General features: G+C 34.4%; 1 pseudogene; it reads left to right on the top strand.

The window, feature by feature from the left end:
* The first annotated feature begins 223 nt into the window (after positions 1–223).
* Positions 224–1,876, top strand: LOC113866595 (annotated as a pseudogene).
* The last annotated feature ends 15,667 nt before the right edge of the window (positions 1,877–17,543 follow it).

Consider the following 17,543-nt stretch of genomic DNA (forward strand, 5'->3'; position numbering starts at 1 on the left):
AAGGAGGTTGAAGTCTATGTGGATGATATGATTGCTAAATCAATGACTGAAGAAAACCATATTGTAAATTTACACAAATTGTTTTAGCGGTTGAGGAAATTCAAATTGCGGGTTGAATCCTGCCAAATGTACCTTTGGGGTGAAATTAGGCAAGTTGTTGAGGTTCGTAGTCAGTCAAAAGGGAATAGAGGTTGATCCTGACAAGACAAAAGCAATCATAGAAATGCCGCCTCCTCACACTAAAAAGGAGGTTCGCGGATTTTTGGGGAGATTGAATTATATTGCTCGATTCATATGTCAACTAACTGCTACTTGTGAACCAATTTTTAAGTTGCTACGGAAAAATCAGCCAATGGAATGGAATAGAGATTGTCAAGAAACTTTTGAGAAGATAAAGCAGTATTTACAAAATCCTCTGATACTAGTGCCACCAGTACTAGGGAGAGCGCTTATTATGTATTTGATAGTGTTAGAAGGATCCATGGGATGTGTTTTAGGTCAGCATGATGAATCGGGTCAGAAAGAGCATGCCATTTATTATTTGAGCAAGAAGTTCACTGATTATGAAGCTAGATACTCTTTGTTGGAGCGAACTTGTTGTGCCTTGGCTTGGGCAACTCGCAGGTTAAGGCAATATATGTTGAGTCACGCAACTTGGTTGGTGTAAAAAATGGACCCAATCAAATACATCTTTGAGAAACCAGCCCTTACTGGAAGGATTGCTCGTTGGCAAGTTCTATTATCAGAATATGATATTGTGTATGTTACTCAAAAAGCAATCAAAGGCAATGCTCTCGCAGATTTCCTAGCTCATCAACCGGTGAATGATTATCAGTCAATACAGTACGAATTTCCTGATGAAAATATAATGGCGTTACTTAATGAGAAAGAATCTTCAGCAAGAGATGAATGGGTCATGATATTTGACAGTGCTTCTAATGCACTTTGACATGGGATTGGTGCTATACTGATTTTCCCAGAGAAGCAATATATCCCGATCACAGCTAAATTATCATTCGATTGTACGAATAATGTAGCTGAATATGAAGCATGTGTTATGGGAATTCAAGCGGCTATATAGTCAAGGATCAAAATTCTTGAGGTGTATAGTGACTCAGTCTTGGTCATCCACCAGCTGAAAGGTGAATGGGAGACTCGAGATGCCAAATTGATCCCTTATTAAGCCTATATCAGAGAGTTGGTAGAGTATTTCGATGAAATTACTTTCCAACATATTCCTCGTGAAGAGAATCAATTGGGTGATGCTTTAGCCACTTTATCATCAATGTTTGTAGTGAGTCAAAAAGAAGACATGTCGTTCATAAAGATGCAACAGCTTGATCATCTTGCCTATTGTCAAATGGTTGAAGAAGAATCCAATGGTAAACCTTGGTATCATGACATTAAAAATTTTCTAAAACACCAAGAATACCCATTAAATGCTGTTGAAAATGACAAAAGGACATTAAGGAGGTTAGTAATGAGTTTCTTTCTGAATGGAGATGTGCTCTACAAAAGGAATCATGATATGGTTCTGCTTATATATATGGATGCTTCAGAAGCACGAAAGATCATGGAAGAGAATCATGAAGGTTCATTTGGGACTCATGCCAACGGACATGCCATGGCAAAGAAGATTCTACGGGCTGGATATTATTGGTTGACAATGGAGGTCGATTGCTTTCGTTATGTGAAAACATGTCATAAATGTCAAACATATGCTGACAATATTAATGTTCCCCTAACAAATATGAACGTCTTATCATCGCCCTGGCCTTTTTCAATGTGGAAAATTGATGTTATTGGACCCATTGAACCTAAAGCCTCTAATGGTCACCGCTTCATTCTAGTTGCTATTGACTATTTCACAAAATAAGTTGAGGCTGCTTCATATGCTAGTGTGACCCAAAATGTGGTGGTGAGATTCATTAAAAAGGATTTGATCTGTCGGTATGGCCTCCCAAGCAAGTTGATAACAGACAATGGCACTAATCTGAACAACAAAATGATGAAAGAATTGAGTGACAATTTCAAGATTCGGCATCATAATTCCCCTCCCTAACGCCCAAAGATGAATGGAGCAGTTGAAGCAGCCAATAAAAATATTAAGAAGATCATCCAAAAGATGGTAGTGACATACAGAGATTGGCATGAAATGCTACCATTTGCCTTGTATGGATACCGAACTTCAGTTCGTACTTCAACTGAGCCAACTCCATACTCTTTGGTATATGGAATGGAAGCAATACTTCCTATTGAAGTCGAAATTCCCTCTTTAAGAGTAATAATGGAGACCAAATTGGAGGAAGCAGAATGGGTGCAATCTCGTTTTGATCAATTGAATCTCATTGAAGGAAAACGGTTGAATGCGTTATGTCATGGTCAACTATACCAGATAAGGATGAAGAAGGCTTTTGATAAAAAGGTTCATCCAAGAGAATTCAGTGAGGGAGATATGGTGCTCAAAAAGATTTTGCCAACGCATAAAGATTATCGTGGCAAGTGGTCCCCGAATTATGAAGGACCATACGTGGTAAAAAAGGCTTTCTCAAGAGGAGCTCTAATCCTCACAAACATGGATGGATAAGATCTTCCAAACCCCATTAATTCGGATGCTGTAAAATAATACTATGCTTAAAAAAATAATTTAAGAAAAAAGAAAAAAGAAAACAGCTCGCTAGGTTGAAATCCTGAAAGGGCGACCTAGGCAAAAGTTAGGGCGACCTAGTGAGGTGAAAACTAGAAAGAGCGGCTCAGGCAAAAATTAAGGTCAAATAAATATTATACTGAACTGAAAACCTGAAAAAGTGGTTCAGAAGGGGCACTGACTTCAATCGTAAGAAAGGGCTTCAAATCGAGAAATATGATCGACTGGAATACTAAACTGGGGTAATTTTGAGAGGTAGAAGTTGGATCAAATGGAAGATGAATTCAAAATATCATACTGGTCAATTTTATTTGGCAGTTTTGTTAATGGATGATCAACTTACATGGGAGATTAGCACTGTTCATCTGGAAGACGTCACTTAATTGACATAATACTTCGTTATTCTTGTAGTCATTCTGATCTTTTGTTTGATGTATTTATTTTTCTATTATGTTGTAAGTCCTTTTTGTAAATTCACCATTTCTTTATTACAATCATTCTATTTTCCAAAAATATTTATCCTTGACTTTTGTCACCTTCCATTCAGCTTATATATACTACTTTGTTTACTCAATTTCTTCAACAGCATTAACCAACATTTTTATTGTCATTTCAATAATTATATACTAAAAAGAAACATGCAAACGGTTAAAAGGGTAATAAGAAAATATGATTACAATAATAAGCTTTAAAAATTCATACAGTAAGTTTGATGAATTTCCTGATAAGTTTAGCATGACAGAAGAAGTTGTCTCCTTATGACAATTCAAAATAAGTGACAATCCAATTGATTCACGTCCTCTCCAGCTCAGATTTCATGAAAGAATTGATCCTGGCTGAAGAAATTACTCATTCATGAACCTTGAGGTGCACGTTCTGATAAGGTTGAAAATTAAAATCCCTCTCCCCCCCCAAAAAAAAAGAGTTTATTTTGATTTAATATCTCATCACAACATTTGACTTCATCATGCAATAACTTTATTTTAAATGTTAACATTCATTCAGTTTGTGCAATCACATCATTAGCATATATTTATTTTTATCCATTGTCACATTTTGAAGTTTAATTTAAATTCATTATCTGTCTCACAACCTTTATGCTCCATCCAAGTCCAGGATTTGACTTGGTACTTTACCTTTCAATAAAATTCAAAAGATGATTGATCTCTTTATTTTTCTGTCTTACTTTTACTGTTAAAGCCCAGAACCTGACTGGTACATTTCACTTTTCTGTCAAAGCCCAAAACCAAACTGACACATTTTATTTTTTTGTCAAAGCCCAGCACCTGACTAGCACCTTTTTACTTTTTTGTCAAAGCCTAGAACTTGACTAGCACATTTTCTTTTCTGTCCAAGTCCAAATCCTGACTGGCACATTCCACTTTTCCATCAAAGCCCAGAACCTACCTGGCACATTTCACTTTTCTGTTAAAACACAGAACCAAACAGGCACATTTTACTTTTCTTTTAAAGCTCAGGATCTGATTGGCACTTTTTACCTTTCAATTAAAGCCCAGAACTTGACTGGCACTTTCCACCTTTTATCCTGTTATTTAAGCCCAATATCTATCTGGCAACCTTTGTTTTTAGTTAAAACTCAATGTCGCTTCACAATTTTCGTTAAGCACAAATCATCATAAATTACGACTTTCCCTAGTAGTTGAGTGTTCACTATATTTGTCTTTGTATTCCTTGTACACTTTGTTCATTTTAGACAAAAATTTAATTCACTTCTTTACTCAGTTCTCATCAACTCTAACTTCAAAATATTTCTAATTGATATGAACTAAGTAAAGAGGCAGGGTCACTGGAACACTTTCCTCTCTTTAAGCTCCTCAAAGAAGGAAGAAGAGGAAGAAAGAGAGGATGTAGCTGATAGTTTTTCTTCCTCCAACTCAAATAAAGACCTGATTTAGCTTTAGTTTCTTTTATTTTAATTACCCTTTGTGAATGCCAATTTTTTTTCCTTCCAGGAATTGCCTCCAAAATTTTTGAAAATAGATATATATAAAAATAAAATTGTTTTACAGCAAAATGGAAAATTTTTGAAAAAATGATTTTGCTTCCCGGAAACAGCAGCCTACATTACACAGGTTTATACTCCAAAATCAAAAACCAGTTTTGAACATGAAAAAGGAAAAAACTCAAGATTTTGGCATTTTGTAAAAATCCTAAATGAACCCAATATAAAATCTTAAGGAAGAGATCCGATGAGGAAGAGCTTTTTTTTTTGAGAAAGAAAGCCAAAAAATTTTTTAGCGAGAAGAGATAAAATTTTCAAACATTTTCAGAGGAGGCAACAAGTCTCTGTGAAAGATTTTTCAGTGGAGAGCTTTTCGGAGGGAGAGAGAGGAGGCGATAACTAGTTTTCAGAGAAAGAGCAAAATTTTTTTAGAAGCTTAAGATTTGAAATAGAAGAAGAAATCAAAGAAGAAGAGAAACATCATTTCTGCCATTTTGCTATCTACTGTTGTTGGACCAAGTTTGCCTTCTCCTTTTAGCATAGGACTCATCTATTTGTCGCTGCAAAGTTTAATTGTTCTGTGTGTGGATGTGAAAAGCGAAGTGAAGAGAGATATTTAATGTAGTTATACACTTACTAGCTATTGTTTCTTTACTTTGTTCGTTTGTTTACTTAAAAAAATTTATAACATAAGTAAAAAAAATGAAAAAAGGTAAAACAAGCGTGAGGCTCGATGTCAGCATCATTTCACCTCACCTATGCATACAATAGCCCATACGCCCCTGCAATCTTGATATCAAATCACATCAAATGTTTTTATACATTACTTTTTCTTTTTGTTGAAACATTTGCGCTTTAAATAATAATAGCAGTTGTTTAGTCTTTCCTACCAACAGGTTTACTTAGAAAACATAAAAAACAGAACCAAATTTATAGAACAGCAATATAACTTCAACTAGAGCTAGTCGGATTAGAACTATTCCCCCAAAAAATAAAAAAAATAAATGAACCGACAATAGGAAGTTGCAGCTTTTCCCTTTGTCCCTCTAACACCACCGCAATGCACAATGCCCGAAATTTCAAAATCACATTTCTTTTTGCTCATATTCATTCATCTTATATCAAATGCAATATTTTATTGTTTACCTTGTTTGTTGATTTTTTTTTTTAAGTAATCTTGACTAGAATAATAATAAATAATGATTATAATTGACTTAATATTAATATATATATATATATATATATTACTTTATTTATTTATTTTACTATTTATCATTTTTGCATTTTAATCTTTTTATTTGGCATTATTATTATTCATTGTATTGTATAATATTTGGTGATAAATAAATAATATTTTTAATTTAATAAGTAAATAGTAATACATGTTTGCATTAATTTATAACATTAGCGTGTAGCTTCTCTACCGTTGTATATTATAAATTGATAAAGTCTATGTGTACTTACGTTACCGAGGCTCTAAGCAATATTAATTTATTATATGTTACTAAAATTTAATTATCTTAATAATCAATCAAATTTATTCCCTATAATTGCTATTTTACTAATCAATCAATTTAAATAGAATTTTTATTTTTATTAACACAATAATTTATAATGTTAATGTGTAACGACTCTACCTTTACGCATTATGAATTGTTAAAATTTATGTATACCAACGTTACCTTGGGTTTTATACAACATAAATTTATCTAACTAAGTTTAAATCTTTTTATTGAATATTTCATTTTTTTAACAATTCAAATATATTTACTCTTTCCATCAAATAGGATTAATTTCATGTTTTAAAATTTCTTAAGTCATACTTCTTTTTTGATAAATTGAATAGTTAAACATTTCTCTTTTATACAATTTTTTTACAACATCGATATGTAATTTACATTACCTTCGATTATTCAATAAATTATAAGAGATTTATGTATAGTTTACGTTATCTTAAATTCTCTTTCAACGTTAATTATAATCAAAATTTAAATTCAAATACTTCATTTGCGAATAATTTTTTTTTTTAACGATTTGCAATATAGTCGTGTGATCTTCCTTCACTTTCTGTATTGTTTCTCGTAGGGTACATGTACAACTGCGTTATCTTATATCCTAAATATTATGATTTTATGAAAATTATTTTAATCTCAAAACAAATTTTCTTTACTAAACTTAATTTTAATCAACCAACCTCATAATTTTTTAGATAAAACTACGTGGCTTTGAGTTCCTCATTGCACCTGGAGATACGTAGGAGCGAGAACCAAACTCGTCAAGTCAAAATAATTTTTTTCTTTTTTTAAGATACTAAGTTAACATTTTAATAAATATTTTTTCTTCTTCTAAAATAAAAATAATTAATGTTTAGGGATTAAATAAATATTTTCAAAATTAAAATGAATTTGCACCATTAATTTTAGGTAATCGTTTTTAAACGGACATTGTGGGATGCTAATACCTTCCCTACACATAAATGACTCCCGAACTCTTTTTTGATTTCAAAGATTATATTATTTTCAAAAGTTTTTCCAAGGTTTTCTTAAAATAAACTTTGGTGGCGACTCCTCTAATATTTTGAAAACGTTTTTCACCGTACAGTTGCGACCATCCGGTTACGACACTCTTTAGTTATTTTTATTTCATTTCCTTGTACATATTACCCACCATTTCCAATAGTTATTGCACTTTATCACTTTTCTTTTCTTACTTTACTTTTTCCTTACTGCTTTATCTTTGAATAGTTACTTGATGCTTTCATTCTCTTTTATACATAATTATCTGTTTAGTTTCCATACTTCTCTTTTGTGCTGAATCCATTGTGCGTCTTTCTTTAGAGAATGCCCCTAGTCTCATTAAGAGGAGCATGAATTTCATCTCTGAATTATGAGCCATCATCCATGAAAGGGGAGTGATCTCTTGCCATTATTTCACATGTTTTTAGTCTGATTTTCCTGCATACTTTACAGATAAAATACAAAAATATGTTCATCATTCTTCTCTTTTTAATTCAGTTCAGTTTTGTAATTCTGATTTTATGTTCTGATTGCACTTCCCACTGAACTCACAATCACTCTCTGTTTTGTACATATTTACCATTCATACCACACTGAACATATTTTCTTGTAAGGTGAATTGTATTCACATGTTGCAATTAATTTTCACCTTTTACCATGATAGAGAATTGGGCCTTAACTTTCTTTTCTGTGTTCACTTTACATGTATTTTTTGCATTCATCTTCTAGAACTTGCCCTGTTTCTTACTTGAATATGCATTGTGCAATTTTTTATCTAGATGATTGAGGCCTTCTTTGCACACACCCACCCGCCCTAGCCCACCCTTGCACCTAATTTCCCTTGTTTCACATTTCCTTATTTTGCCAAACTTAGTTCACAAAAGTAATTTCCTTCCCTTAAGAGATGTATTTCTTTTAAGTTGCATCAAGAGTGAATGCTAGAAACTAAGTTTGGGGTGCTAATTATGACTGTAATTGCTTGATGACAAGCAAGCTCTTAAGTTTGGGGTGGTGAGCATTATACATGTCAATATTACATGTAAAAAAATGCTTGAATTTGAAGAAAAGAATGATTGCAAAAGTCCAATAAGTCAATAAAATGAATGAATGGAAGTGAAAGAAAAGGAAAAAGAAAAATACAGCAAGTCATCTTGATAGAAAAAGAATTTCTACGTAAGGCAAAATAATGAAAAATATGGTGAAAGAGTGCTTGAATCTAATTTGCTGCATCATTTAATGCATTCCACTATAAATTGTGGTATTCACTCACCCAAAAGAATTCCTTTTTCTTGAAATACCCACTTTACCTTTGTCCCTCCTTGATCAAAATTGAACCTAACCTAACCCCATTTGTGAACAACAAAGTCCTCTTGATATTTGACTCATTGTATCTAGGCAAAGGAGATTGAGAATATGGGCAAGCATATGGTAGGGTGAGGCAAAATGTAGGAATTGAGGGAAACACTTAGCCTGAAACACTAATGAGTGAAGAGTGAAACACTATCCTGTGAGCTAGATAATTCATAGTCATATTTTAGTACATCTTTCTCTCCATGTTTTTGGTTTAATTGAGCTTCATTAGTGCATTATTTTGATGTGTTAGTTTAGATTTGTGTTAGTAAGTAATTTAGGATTTAAATATAAATCTTTCTTAATTCCCGCCATAATTTCTTATTTTGAGATAGTTTCTTGCAAAGACCATATCTGGAGCTACACTATTCGGAATTGGACAAAATTGGTGTCCCTGGAAAGATAAGACAGAGATCTACAACTTCTCTGTTGGGAGAAAAGCCCAGTTCGAGCATCTTCAAGTCCAAAATTGCGTCACAATGTTGCGGCCCTGCACTGAAATTTTCAGAATTTGATTGTATTGTTGATTTTACTTAGTTACGAAGTTAGGTCTTAATTAAGCCCAATTATTATGTCTTTTACTTAGTTAGGTGTTTAAGAAACTCATTAGGGAGTTAGGCCTTAATTAAGCCCAATTATTTTATCTTTAAATAGAGGTTATGACTCTATGTACGAATCCTTGTTTTTCTTTTCCCGCAATTTTTCAGAATTACAAAAGTCTTTATTTTAAATTCTTTCCTATATTTTCGTCTCTCTACCTTCCATCTTTTCATATTTTTTGGTTTTGGCCGAAGCAAACATGATCATGAAGCAAGGCTAATCCATCAATCAGTTCAAGGTTTCAAGAACAACATTGCGTTTGAGTTTTGGGTTAGGTTCTATCGAATTCGCGCTTTTCCTCCTCTTTTCTGATTAGGATAATTACATTTTTCATGATATTGATATTTCGTTTGCATTCTAAACAGAGAATGAGAATTTCATATTTGAAATAAATGAATTCACCTAATTCAATAAATCAATTGTTCTGAATTTTGTTAGAGCATTGGATTTGCGATTGCAGTTCTTGTTTTGATGAAACTCATAATCTAGATTTAGATTTTGGGTTATTAATGTTGTATTGAATTAGTGTTGATTGGAAATTCGTTGGAATTATATTCGTGTAACAATGAGAATTGCGTTGTAGTGATTGAGATCTTGATTTAGTTGAATTTCATATTTCGTTTCGTTATAATTATTCTTTGTTCTTTTCTTTTCTGTTGTTTACAATTTAATTCAAAACAATCCTTCTCTAAGCTAATCTAAAATCACATGAAGGAACCAGAAACATAATGTATCTTATGTCCTTGTGAGATGACCTAGGTTTACTCCTTGTATTGCAAAATTTTTAAGAAAATCTAGTTTGTTTAATACCATTGCGACGTGGTTATCAATAATTTCTTTGCATTATGTGGATTGCATGAAACCTTGTTGGATTTTTGTTTCAGTTTAGCAAAACTTTGCATGAAAATATTTGATAAGAGTGTGATTTCTTTGTTGAATCCATGATTTTGGAAATATTGGAAGTGCCAATTAAAGTCTAATTTTGGAATGAAATTTTTGAGAAATTTTTTTTTTTGGATAAATCCAACCCTTTACATGCAATTTTCTTGAGTTTTGATTTGCTTGAGGACAAGCAAAAGTTTAAGTTTGGGGTTGTTATGAATCCACATTTTATTGGATTTTTACTTGTCTTTTTAGTGTCCCTTGATAGAAAAAATAGACTTAGGAAGTGTAAATAACATAAAAACATCATTTTGGTCAAATATCATAGGTTTCTTAATTTTTGGTTAGTTTATATTGATTTACATAGATATAATTTTCAATTTTGATCATTCCAATAATTGTGCAGGAATTTTGATCAATTTGGTTTCATAGTAGACATTACAAAGACTCCAGTCTGAAGAGGCGCTGCGTGTACCCATTTTGGTTTCATTGTAGACACTCTAGAGAAGGCCAAAAATGACCTAGACTTGTGCATAGCTACTCCCATTTCATAATAGCTACACGCGCTGTGCGTAGTCACATTGGTTTCATAGTGGACACTCTAGAGAGGGTTGACAGGATGGGATGCTATGTGTAGCTACTATGACTTTCATAGTATGGGCGACGACCACTTCACTATAAATGGATTTTTGGAAATTAGGGTTGGAGAGATTTTTACACTTTTAGATTTTTACCATTTTTAGGACACTTGGAGAGCCTAGGTCGGCCTTAGGTGATAGCCAAGGGTCCAACCTAGAGTTTGAATTCTATTTCTTCTTCACTTTTCTTTGATTTTTATATTGATGTTATTGATTTCCGTTTACTTTCATTTGGTAATTGTGAGACTCATCCTCATGGAGGGCTAAACTTTCTTGTAATCCTTAGTGAGTTCATATGGATTCTTGAATTCCTTGGCTTTTGAATGTTAATATAATCCTTTTTCTTTCATGAATATCTTCTTTCTAATCTCTTGAATTGAATTAATGGTTAAATGAGCAAACATTGCTTAATTAACCCTAATTCGTTTTAATGAGATTCTAAACATGAATTGCTTAATTCGGAGTTTATTTCTAACATTGCGTAATCTTGGGATGAGAGATTGGAGTCCATTGAATTGCTTAGTTCATATGGAAACATAAGGTTGATTTTTGCTTGTTAAATTAACCTAATTCTGGAAGGAGAGGAAGAGTATTAAATCTTGAGAGGAATAGGAATAGAGCCTACATGAATGAACTAGGGGTTACTACATTTTATTGATTGAACTTTATAATTTTGTTTCTTTCTCTTTATTTTGAACTTGAAATCACAAAACTCCCTTTTTTACTTGCTTTCTGAATACACTACACACTATATGTTTGATATTTGGTCACTTATCCAATGATTCATGGGAGACGATCTAGGTTAGCACCCTAATATTACATAAATTTCTATTTATATTTTGATGAAGATTCGCGATAAATCTTTCGTTCATCACAAATAAGCACAGTCGTGGAAGACCATAAGCACGGTCATGCATGTTGCTTGAAGCACCCTCGTGTTAGTGCTAGAGCGTAGGCATGCTGCTGTTTCGAAGCTCTATTTTCCATCCAATTTGATCCTAAAATGCACTAAAAAATCTAATTATGTCCTTTGATGTTAAATTGCACAATTAATTATAAATTGGTGCAAAACTCAAATAAAATAATGATCTACATAATTATATAAGCTATAAAAGTATGTTAAAATACAAACTTATCAACGGTACTTCCATTCAGCAAATTAGATTGCAAGGCCTTCACATTCCATTTTGCATATAGGCTAATATAAAAATTTTAGTTAAATAAATAAATATATAATATTTAAATAAAAACTAAATGAAATTTATAAAATATAATAATAGCCTTTTATTTTTATTTAATTATTTTTATATATTTTTCTTTGTAAATTTGCATAAATCAATGGTATATTACATATTTATTATATTTTTATTAATTATGATATACAATTTTAGGGTAAAAAACTTATTTTGAACATTTAAGAAACTAGGGAGACTAAAACTGTAACACCTTAATTTAATTTCTAAATAATAAATTTCACAAAAATAAGGATATTAAAAGTTTTCATTTAAATAAAATTCTCATCATATGGTTTCACAAAATATTTCAAAATAGAGGAAAAGGTTGCAAGTTTATATCAAATAACAACTACAGGACCTATTCGAATACAATAGTTTCAAATAATATTCTAAGTCCTATAGCAGTTCCATCCACCCCTTTTTACTGAGACTGGTGTTGATCGTCTTGATTACCTAAAAAAATGTAAGGGTGAGTACTCTACACTACTCATTATACAAATACCGATGCGCTCACGGCATCAAACAATTTTTACACATACACAAAATTAACAAACAATAATCTCATGCACTCATTGCATGCCAGCCACACTCACGGTGGCATTGTGATCATAGATTTTTACTATGGATGGTTGCCGATTACTCCCGCCTCACGGATACCACGTAGGTAGTCACGGGTCACTAAGCAAAGGTAGTGGTCAGAGGTCTAGTCTGGAAGAGAACGTGTGGCTCGTGGTGCACCCGCTCCCACTATCGGTGTCACCACCACTCTCTCTTTCCTAAGGTATTTCTACCGTCCTCATCTTTCACACCCCGAGTGTATCGCTGAACCATTCACAGCACATTACATTGGCGTCAATCACACCCTATTCACACACATTGCAATATCAATTCTCAGTACACGGCATAAAGCCCACAGTCATGCGTAATACATGGCACTAAGCCCTCATTTGTTTTACAGTACACGACATAAAGCCTATATTCATTCATATTACACGGCCCTTGGGCCACACTTTTTCACAATATTCCTTCAAATATAAGGCACAAAAGCCCATACCCATTCACAACATTATTCATTTCAACCACACACACAATATTCACCATTATACAAGGCTCTCGGCCTACACTTATTCACATTACACGGCACACACATTGCCCTTATTTACTCACACAATACTTTCAACATAGTTCACATTTACATTCCTCATTCATCAAGTATTAGCATACTCATACCACAAAATCACCCATCATGGGTTTCCACATACTATCACAACTCACAACACACAGTAAATTCCATCAAATACATATTTCCTACCCTCTATCTCACTTACATTGCAATATTAATCAAAATACACGACAATCAAACCCAAAGAGATAGGGTAGAGTCCCCATTACCTTGGATTGAAGACCCACACTCAAATTCAACCACGGAAGTGCTTCCCACACGAATTTCGGCCTGAATACATGGAAAAATTTCATGAGAACCCATTGAAATCACAAAAACAGAGAAAGGGGATGAAAAAACAAAAACCCTAACCATTAAAACTCACCTCCAAGCGTTTCCCACATAGATTCAATCTTTAATCTTTCTCCCAAACAGCTTTGGAGGCAATTTAATCGGTAAAATAGGGTTTTGGGTCGAGAGAATCGAAGAGATTTGGAAGGAAAATATGGAAATGAAATTCCAATCCCTAAACCCCTTTTTAAAACCCTTCTGCTCGTGACACTCTCGCTGCAGCGAAAAACTCAGATAAAACTGCACTCTGCTTTCTGCAGAATCTTGCTACAACGAGACTGCACCTAGAAATGCAGCCTAAATTGTGGCTTTGTCGCTACAGCGAGAGACCTCTCGCTACAACGACAAGGCCATAGTTTCATCCTTCTCCCCCAGTACCTTCTTGTTACAGCAAGAAAGGCACAGTTTCATGCCTCTCGCCCAGCGGCCTCTCGCTACAGCGAGAATCCTCTTGTTAGAGCGAGAATGCCCTGCAACAACATCCATACTTAGCCTGTTTTCAGTCCAATCAATCCAATCCAAATATATATATATATATATATATATATATAGATACACACATTCATATACATTATACCCACAAACATCATCATTACGCATTCAAATGCAAATTACATCTTTCACATTTACACGTACATATAAACACATATACATATATCAATAATAATTAATATTACAAAATTTGGGGCATTACAACTCTCCCCTCCTTTAAGGAATTTTGTCCCCAAAATTCAACTTCACACACACGTTACACGAAGAAACTCAGATATAACTCTCCGTTTTCCATGTGGCATCCCCCTCATCACTTGAGTTCCATATCACCTTCACCAATGAGATCTATTTGCCCCTCAGCTGTTTCATGCAGTGATATGTTATCCTTACCGGATACACATCGTAAGACAAGTCTTCTCTTACTTGAACCAAGTCAAGATCGATCACATAGGAAGGATCCGGCACATATTGCCTAAGTTGTGACACATGGAACACCAAATGTACATTCAAGAGATTCGGGGGCAACGCTATTCGGTATGCAGCAGGACTAATTCTACTCAGCACTTAGAATGGCCCAATGAACTTAGGAGATAGCTTCCGAGGTTTTAGAGCTCTCCCAACTCCGGTCACAGGTGAGACCTTCAAAAACACATGGTCACCCACCTGAAACTCCAAAGGCTTCCTCCTATTATCATAGTAACTCTTCTGCCTATCTTGTGCTGCCTTCATCTTCTCTTTGATCATCTTGATTTGCTCATTTTGCCTTTGGATCATATCCGACGCACACAAAGTCGCCTCTCCATCCTCATACCAACACAAAGGAGTCCTACACCTCCGCCCATATAAGGCCCCAAATGGTGCCATACCAATACTAGCATGGTAGTTGTTATTGTAAGTGAACTCTACCAATGGCAGGCATTCCTCCCAAGTCCTCTGCTGTTTGAGCACATAAGCCCTCAATAAGTCTACCAGGGACTGGATAGTTAGTTCGGTCTGACCGTCAGTCTGTGGGTGATAAGCCGAGTTCAGTCTCAGCTTAGTTCCTAAAGCCCATTGCAGGCTCTCCCAAAATCTTGAGGTAAACCTCGGATCTCTATCTGACACCACACTGGTCGGCACTCCATGCAGCCTGACTATCTCCTACACATACAACTCTGCCAGTCTCTCCAATTTATATTTCATGTTGATCGGGAGAAAGTGCGGCAGCCTTAGTTAACCGATCTACTACTACCCAGATGGCATCATGGTTGTTCCTGGTCCTTGGCAACCCAGAAACAAAGTCCATGGAAATACTATCCCATTTCCACTTGGGGATCTCTAGCGGCTGTAACAACCCAGGTGGACGTTGGTGTTCTACCTTCGCCTTCTGGTAAGTTAGGCATTTAGCCACATATTCAGCTATATCCCTCTTCATTCCATTCCACCAAAAACTCTTTCAAAGATTCTAATACATTGTGGTCGCACTAGGGTGAAACTTCATCCTGCTCTTATATACTTCCTCAAGTATCATCTGTCTTATTTCATCTACTTGAGGAATGCACACTCAATTCTGGAACTTAATTACTTCATTTGCATCATAGTGGAACTCCAAATTCTTGCCCTCATTCTTCTGCCTCATCATATCTTGCAGAAAATCATCTTCCTGTTGCGCTTCTTGGACATACACCAAGAAGTCATTATGAATCATCATCATTATGAGATACAAAATCCCCTGCCTCACCTCCATGGCTAAGTTCATGTCCCAAAATTTCTCAATTAGCTCCATTTCTTTTATCATCATTGCTGCCACATGCAATGACTTCCTGCTCAAAGTGTCGACTACTGATAAATCCATATTTTACTAGTATTTTATCTTAGTTTTAATACCTCTGATAAAGAAAACATGTTGGAAAAAGCAGAAAAACTCATAAAAATAATAGAATGATTAAAGTTTCTCTAAATACATAGTTGTTTTAGAATTTATGAATTTTCTATGCAGAAATTAGTGATTCAATCATAATTTTGTAGGAAATTACGAGCTAAGTTCATAAGGTTGAAAGATCAAAGGAAAGATAGAAGGAAAGTAGCAAAAATTGAAGCAAGGAACAAGGTTTAAGGGAGCAAGAGCTGGGCATGATCACTATCGCTAGCGAAAGTGATCGTTCCAGAGCTTGACAGTGAAGGAAAATCTGCGCGTGATCACTTTTACTGGCAAAAGCGATCGTTTCACAGAAGTTTCAATCATAGCAAAGTGCACGTGATCACTTTTCTTAGCAAAAGTGATCATTCCAGAGAAGAGCTCCAGTATAACAAAACGCTCGTGATCACTTTTCTTGGAAAAAGTGATCGTTCCAAAGAAGCCTCTAAGAAAGCAAGCTGCACGTCATCATTTTTGTTCACAAAAGTGATTGTTCCAGAGAACCTTCCATCACTGCAGAGTTGCATGTGTCTCCTTTTGTCAACGAAAGTGAACACACGCAGATCTCGACCTTAGCGTGGCTACTTTTGTGAAGAAAAGTGATCATTCCAATTATGAAGAACATCAGAAAGGCCTCTGCGTGACTACTTTTATGAAGAATAGTGATCATGCCAGAAAGGCGGGAATTCTATAAATATGAATTAGCTTATATGTCTTGGGATCTTTTTGTTCATTTTCACTTCTCATTTGTTTTCTGGTGTTATGAGAGTTTGAGAGAGAGATTAGGGACGAACATCAAGCTTCAAATCTTGAGGAATCAGATTGAAGATTGGCTTGAAGATGCTTCTTCGTTTATCTTTTTCTTCTCATTTGGTAATGGTTGCTTAGACTCTTTGTAGTTAGGAATTGTGAATCTGAAATGGAAGTGTTGAATTGACTTTGGATCTGAACTTTGAGTATTTGATTGGATTGAGTAATTGATTCTGCTATTCATATAGTGCTTGAATGGAAATTTCATTAACTAATTACAAAGGAACTCTTATCAATGGAAGTTGAATTTGTTTCTCAGACCTGAATCAATTACCAAGGTTATTGATTTCTTAGGGATAAGATATCTTAATCTTGCAATCTTCTAGTTTCTCATGCTTAATGCAACATTTAATTGAACCAGATCTAAGGAATTAGAGTGATTTAGTTAGATGTTAGATTCATTGAGTTAAGGAATTAACCTTTGAATAATAAAATGTGAAACTGATTGTCATTCCATCTAAATACTTGAAAGTTCAAAACTTTATTGAATCAACACTAAAGTTTTGGTGAAATAAGTCCCTAACTATGTTTTCTACATATGTCAAATACATACTTTCATATTCATTGTTTTGTTTTATTTTCTAATTTCAATATTGGTTACTTTTGCATCCAAACTTCATCTGAAATTCGTGAGGCTCAACTAATTGTGTAATTCTGAAGTGATAATTGAGAACTTTATTCCCTGAGAATGATATTTAGGACTCAAATACAGTTCTAACATTTTATTACTTGCTACAATAACACTAGTACAATTGCTAGTCAAAATTACTTCTGTTAAGAAAGTGACAGCTACCACATTTGCCTTGCCAGGGTGGTAAGACAATGTGAAATCATAGTCCTTAAGAAATTCTATCCACCTCCTCTGCCTCATGTTCAGCTCCCTTTGATCAAACAGATACTTCAAACTCTTGTGGTCACTGAACACTTCAAACCTTGCTCCACATAGGTAGTGTCTCCATACCTTAAGGGCAAAGACAACCGCGACTAACTCTGGGTCGTA

This window comes from Abrus precatorius, unplaced genomic scaffold (assembly GCF_003935025.1).
Source record: "Abrus precatorius isolate BTA unplaced genomic scaffold, Abrus_2018 Scaffold5, whole genome shotgun sequence".
Taxonomy (NCBI): Eukaryota; Viridiplantae; Streptophyta; class Magnoliopsida; order Fabales; family Fabaceae; genus Abrus; species Abrus precatorius.